This window comes from Hirundo rustica, chromosome 2 (assembly GCF_015227805.2).
Source record: "Hirundo rustica isolate bHirRus1 chromosome 2, bHirRus1.pri.v3, whole genome shotgun sequence".
NCBI classification, from domain to species: domain Eukaryota; kingdom Metazoa; phylum Chordata; class Aves; order Passeriformes; family Hirundinidae; genus Hirundo; species Hirundo rustica.
The window spans coordinates 87,742,244-87,749,336 of NC_053451.1; the positions used below are offsets into that span (position 1 = coordinate 87,742,244).

The following is a 7,093-nucleotide window of genomic DNA, read 5'->3' on the forward strand; positions in this document are numbered from 1 at the left end:
AAGGGAGAGAGACTACTTACAAGAGCACGTAGGGCCAGAATAAGAGGGAATTGCTTCAAACTGAGAGCAGGTTTAGGTCAGATATTAGGATGAAATTCTCCCCTGTGAGGGTGGATCAAGTACTGGAACAAGTTGCCCACAGAAGCTGTGGATGCCCCATCCCTGAAAGCCTTCAAGACCAGGCTGGATGGAACTCTAAGCAACCTAGTGGAAGGTGTCCCTGCCCATGACAGGGGAGCTGGAACTAGATGACCTTTAAGGCTCTTTGCAACTTTGACTATTCCATGATGACAGTGGGGTTTTTTTAGGAGACATGCCCAAGGCAGTTGTGCTTTGCAGTCAACCCAATGTTAACACTGAGCAGGTATTGATCCTGCCAGGCTTTTCAGGGAAAATGAGAGAGAAGGCATCCACTTTGCAAACGGCAGATGATGTCAGATACTAAGGAGGACTCTACTCATGTACGGGCAGCAAAACTAACTCAACAACTTTACCAGCAAAAGCATTGGTAACTACAGAGTCAGTACTAAAATAGACAGATCTTCTGTTCATAGCAGTTTTTGAATGGCATCACTTTTTCAACTGACATTGCATAGTCAAGTTCCCAAATGCTTTTCCAACATTGCCTTTGAAACTCTCAAAGCTGCAAAATCTTTTTTGAAGTAAAATCTTCACAACACAAGGCTTCTGTGCTTAGCCTTGAAGTTTCAGGTTTCTTCTCAAGTTTTCTACATCTATCTTTAGTCCATGGGTATTACTTTTTTTCATCAACTCAGACCAATAAGACTAGGAAGAATCAGATGAAACTAGTAAGTGGAGAGATCAAAAGAAATGGAAATATTTTTTTCATTTATAGCCTAGTTTATTTGAAGATTATCTGACACTGGATACCAGGGATGCTAAAAGTCCATATCTTTTGAATAGATGAATGGAATAAAAACATTCTATTTTTTTTTAAGGTAACAAACTACAAAAGCTCAAAACACAAAGGGAAAGTATTTCGGTGTGTTTGCTTATTATTAACAAAACAAACTTCTGATCTGACCCAACATATTATCAAGTTTCCTCCTACATGCAGAGAAAAATAAGAAAATATAGTGTTTCTATATTTTCCAGGAAAAACACAGTTCTAAGATCTTGGGACAAAACAAAAATGGTTTAATTCTTCAAGATCCTTTAATTTAAACTCAAATCTGAATTGTATTCTTGGTCTGTACTGGTTCTAAGTTGGTATTTTAAGCATCTCTGACATAGAACCAGCAACGTTACACTGCTGCTTGGTGGAGACATATCAATACAAAATGGCTACAGAGCAAAAACGGCCTATCCCAAGCAAATGCTACACTTGTAAAACTTGGGTTAAAAATCAACAGAGAAGTTACAGGAAGGGGCAACACATAAAACTTCAAATCAGCCCGAAATTACAGCCAAAAGTCATTACAACCTTACTTCTCCCCCACTATTGGTTTATTAAGAGGATTCTTGGAACTGCTTACCAAATAATGCAATTACAGCATGAAAAGCAAGGAATTGAGACTCAAAGGGCAGTACTAGAGCTGAGTGCTCTAATGTTTCCTGAAAACAACAAGCAGATTCAGAAATCAGGAACAGTATCCTTTCAATATAGATCATTATTTTAGTTCTTCAACTGGGAGTTGCATTCAATTTCACAGAATGGTAAAATACACTCACACTATTTGGGAAACTGCACTAATCTTTTACCTTACATGCCATGGGGTCAGGGGCTTTCCTGTTTGTAAGAATTAATAGAATTCTATTACTTCCTTTAAAAAGCAACAGCTCCTAGGTTTCCAAACTTAGCTAAGTGTAGTATAACCATTTGTTCAAGATACCTGCTAACTCATCATGCCCTGAACAAACACCTGATCTGAGTCAGCTCAAAGAGGTGAAGCCATGAACATGGAGGACAGAACTTTATTTTACTTTGGATATTCACTGACAACTAGAATCTGACAAAACATATGTCAACAGTCGCCAGGATCCTGCCGAAGTACACCACATACCTCACCCTGCCAGAAGACTGCCAGTCGCTATGTTAATCGGAAAAACCTTGGAGTAGTTCTTGACCCTGCTCTGTGCAGCTTCCGCACTGCTTTCTTGCTCTGGAATCCAAACCAATCCACCTGCATTTGCAAGAATGACTCTGCATGGTACCTGAGCAGGGTCTTTTCCTAAAAGAAACCACCTCTCTTTTCCAGTTATTTACTTTCATAAATCAAGACACTGAAGTGATGTGCATTAACTGTGGCAAACCAAATAAGGAGGTTACAACCAAGAACTCCATTACACTGGGACTTGGGTATTTACAGATAGCTGGGAATGGAAAGCAAAACCAACAGAAGAGTTAACCACAGCATGACTAAATTTTACTTCTGCAAGTAACTGAATTTCAAGTCACCAGCTTCAGCACAACCAAACAGGTAAAATCCAAATGGGAAACCTGAAACTGAGATAGGAAAGGAGTTGCTTCACCCAAAAGCTAACACTGAAATTCAGGGACCACAGTCTGCCCAGGCATTAAAGGAAGGAATATGGAATATACAGTCCTTGCAATGGGTATACCAAACAAAAAGTGTCTCCTAAGAGAATTTCACCGTCACGGATTCCTTAACTACAACAGCAGTAGTCAGTCGATTTTGAAATAAAGCAACAGGAATGCAAGTTATCATTACAGCCCAGAATTCAGGGTTGTTCTGCACACTCACTTCTCTTCTGCTGAACACTGAGAAAGAAGCCTTTCCTAATTCTGACTTCTATCTTATGAGCACCAGATATTCCACGTCAAATAACAGAGTGAGGAGATCACAGACACGGCAGGTCCTCTTCCCTAAACACATTTGTGTGTCCAATTAAAATGCTGTCTGGTTTCCACAACAGAGCAAAAAGATGCTCTTGGGGCAGAACACTACAAATATGTGTTAGACAAAGACACTTCCACAAGTATACTGAATGGCACATGTCTAGGAATTCCCCGTGAGATTTTTATCCACTTAAGATTTGCTCTCTAACTTCCAACTTTTTCCAACTCCATAGCCACTCTCATTCCTATTTGTTTCCATTTTTTTTCCTCATTTTGCTATGCTTAGGTAAACACATGGCACTATTACCAAATAATCTACATTGTATTCTTGAAGAAGGGTTTAAACATTTGGATATTTAGCTCCCTTGTTATACATACACCAGGCAAACCTCCTAAGAGCTGACAGAGATCTCAGTGATAATAATATACCCTTTAATTAAAAGAGAAAAATGTTGAATTAAAAAAACCACATTCTCTATGAAATAAACAATAGCTAACAAATTAAATGGGGAAGGCACATGGCAGGGTCAAGCAAATTATTTTTTTCCTGCTTGTCCCAGGTTATTAAAAAAAAAGTCTGTGTAATCACATTATTTTTTTTCCACCTGCTCAAAACCAGATTTATCTTTTTTTTTTTTTCATTTTATTAAATCGCCCTAGTAAACAAAAGGGATGGTAGAAAGATTGAAAAATTTGCCATGAAAATTCTGTCAAGAAGTCATGTGGGTCAAGGGATCAGAAACAACTAATGAAAATTGGCACACTATTACTGCAACAGAACAGGCTGTACCAGAGCGTATGCACTAGATGGACTGGTCCTAGGTTTGAAGGGTCCATTACTAAATAATGTACTGAAAAATCACATATTGTACACAGAAAAAGATGTACTACCACTTTACAACTGAGGTTTGAAATATACTAATGAATTTTTCCTGTTAGCACTTGGCTTTTAAAAAGATCTTTCTTCAAGTAGTTTAACACCAGTGAGCCAAAAGGTAGGTGTCTGCACTGTGCCTCTACTAACACTGTCCTACCAGTGACCTCCAGTGTGACAGCTTGGGATTATTTACTAACAGGGATTTGGTACATTATCCAGCTGAAGAAATGAACTGAATGAAAGACCAGTATGGTGAGAATGGGTAATAACTACATGCCTGAGGCAAGATGGCAAGGAATTTGTCAGAGATTTGGATTTCTGGTTGATCTTGGATTTCATTTGTGTTAAATGTCATAAACCTTAGCAAAACAGGACTATTCCAGAAAACAAATTTTAGCTTCTTGAACTAATGGTTATTAGGTAACTGTTCAAATCAGTTCTATTTGAGCAACAATTGCATCTAAATGAATAAAGAATTCAGATAATAAAATTACCCCTAAATTTTGCTTCTTTGGATTATGGTGTCAAATTTGAAGTAGGACCTAGATTTTAGATCAAGATGCATAAAATACATCAACTCATCTTTTCGTTAAGACAATTATTAACACAAGCAGAATATTCACAGCCCTGTCATTCTGAAGACCACGATGTTAATTTTAAAGCATCAGAAATAACGGAATATTACAGCAGACAACACACAGACTTTAACAAATGTGCTGGTGATACTATGTTCCTCCTCCTTCTTAAGGTTAATATGCCATTACAGCGTATTTCCCATCAGGGGCTTTAAAAGCTCAGCATCACAGGTCAAGTCAATGGTAACTGTACAGCAAAAAAAGCATCAAAATCAGACGGAGAAGGCATCAAGATGTGAACACATCTGTCCCTCAGTGCTGGCAAGCAAGGGCTTACTCATCAAGCACGGGTCCTCCCTCTTCCTTTCAGCACACGGGTCTATACCCAGCACTATTGCTCAGCAAATACAACTTGTGACGAACACTACGGGAAACCGCAGACAAGATACACGCTACTACTGCGCGGGGAGCGTTCCAGAGGGCACGGCCGCGCCTGGGCTTCCCCTCTCCTCCCCCCGCAACCTATTTCCCTGCAGTGACCCCTCAGCGCTGGCAGAAAGCTGTGGCACAGGCTCGCTCGCCCCGGCTCTGCCTGGGGGACCCGTGTTGTGTCTACAGCGCAGGCCCCATGTGACAGACACAGACACACAGACAGACAGACGCACAGGTGCGGGGAGGGGCGGGTGACCCGGACACGCGCACACCTGGCGCGCACTCGCGGCGCCTGGCGGGCGCGCACCGGGCTCTGTCCCCGTGTCCCCCCTCCGTCCTCCCGCGCGCGGGCAGCCGAGGCCCCCGGGCGCCGGTTACATAACGCCGCGCGCCGTTCCCCTTTCCCTTCCCCCCGTTCCCGCGCCGGGAAGAGAACGGGGAAGGCCCAGGCCGCGGGCCCAGGGAGGGGCTGTGAGGAAGGGCAGCGGCTGCGGGCCCCGCGTCTGCCTCCCGCTACCCCTCGCGTCTTCCCTGCCTTCTTCCTCCCCGTCCCCGAGCCACCCCCCGCACGTCACTCCCGCCATGGGGGCCGACCGCGCCGTTGGGGGGAAGGCGTCCGCTCCCCAGCCCCGCCACCGCTCACCTTCCGCCGCGTCCCAGACACACATTCCCGGGGGCGCCGCCGCCGCCTCCTGCCCTGCCGGGCCGTGCGTGTGAGTGTACGTGTTGTGTGTGTGTGCGTGGGGCTTCACATCGCGGCTGCCCCTCCAGCACGGAAGGACGCACGCAACCGCCGCCTCCTGCCCACCTTCTTCCTCCTCCTCCTCCTCTTCCCCAGCGCCGGCCGCTCTCTCTCCCTCCCTCCCTCTCCCCGCACCTCGCTCGGTGTCCCCGGCACGGCCCCTCCTCCACCCCCCACCCCCTTCCCTTCCCGCGAGCGCGTCACGGGGGAGTCTCGCGCCACCAACCCGCCGCCGCCGCGCGGTCAACAAACGGCGCGCGCCGGCCCGGGCAGGGCCCCTGGGCCGCGGCGCCCCCTAGTGGCACGCCCGCAGGGAGAGAAGCGCCCGGCGGCGGCGCTCGCACGGCGGGCACGTGACGGCGGTGAGGGGCGGGGCGGCGAGGGGCGTGGCGCGGCGCGGCGCGGCGCGAGAGCTCGCGCGCCTCTCCAGGAGCGCGGGCCGGCGGCGGCGCTGGCGGGGCGGCGGCGCCCCCTGGCGGCCCGAAGGGCGCGCCGCAAGCACGGGCGGACGGGCGGGGATTCGGTACCGGGACGGAGCGGAGGCCGGCACGGGGGAGTGCCGTGCTCAGCACAGCCCGGAGCCCCCGCGCCCGGGGACCGCCCTGCAGCCAGGAAGCGAGGGGGGAAGGCCCGAGCGGGACTGTGGCCGTGCTTGCCCCCGCTGGGTCCACATTCCGGCCGGGGATCCGGGAGCGGTTTCACCGCCCAGCCCTGTCCCTGACCAGACTGAGTCCTCGTGGGTGAACTGGAGCTGAGCCAGGTGCAGGCCCCACCACCCTCACTCTAGAAGGGATTTCTTCCACAGAAAAAAGGCCTGTTTCTTCCTCTCGAGTGCTGGATACAGGAATAACACCCACTGGCTCCTCCCTTGTGATTCTGCATTTTTAACAGAATCACAGAATCCTTTAGGTTGTCAAAGACTTTCCAAGATTGTCAAGTCCAACCTTTAACCAGTTGTCAACTAAACCACAGCACTATGTGGCACATCCACTTATTTCTTCAACACCTCCAGGGATGGTGACTCCACCACCTCCGTGGGCAGCCCGTTCCAATATTTAACAACTCTTTCCATGAAGAAATTCCCCCGATATCCAACCCGGACCTACCCTGGCACAGCTTGTCCTGTTGGTAGTTACCTAGGAGAAGAGTGAACCCGCACCTGGCTACAACCTCCTTTCAGTACACGGGGATACTCTGAAGTTTATCTACGGGAAGACTGAGAGGAACAGAGGGCCAGTTGTGGGGGAGAACATAGGGTGTGTGGAGGTTCCTGTATAGGAAAGCAGGCGTAATTTTGTGGTATGGGAATGTAGGGGAAATAAGACAGAAATACTAGGAAACACCAATCTTACTAATTGTGCTCCTTTATGTAATTTACATAAAAATTAGTATTGACTTATTCTAATTATGTTACATGCAATTTGTTATATAAACAGTAAATAGCCCCAGTCCTACAGCTGTGTCCACATAAACAGATCTGCTAGGAGTCCCCATTGATATAAGGCAAAACTCCAATTTGGTTATAACCACACCAGTCAGATGGACTCAGACCCATATGGATTCAGTTCCAGGGATGTAGTTTTCTGTCACTAAGACAAGGGCCTACGTAGAACCTTTTCTCCATCTGCATTGCCGCAGTTGTCCTG

At 47.1% G+C, this 7,093-nt stretch overlaps 1 protein-coding gene across 1 annotated transcript in view; it reads right to left on the minus strand.

Annotated features, from left to right (window-relative positions):
* Window positions 1-5,539, minus strand: part of REV1 (REV1 DNA directed polymerase) — a 56,924-nt gene extending 51,385 nt beyond the window's left edge. Inside the window, exon 1 of the mRNA XM_040056078.2 lies at window positions 5,349-5,539. The gene's annotated coding sequence lies outside the window, so the exon portion shown is untranslated. The remainder of the gene's footprint in view (window positions 1-5,348) is intronic.
* Window positions 5,540-7,093: the final 1,554 nt, after the last annotated feature.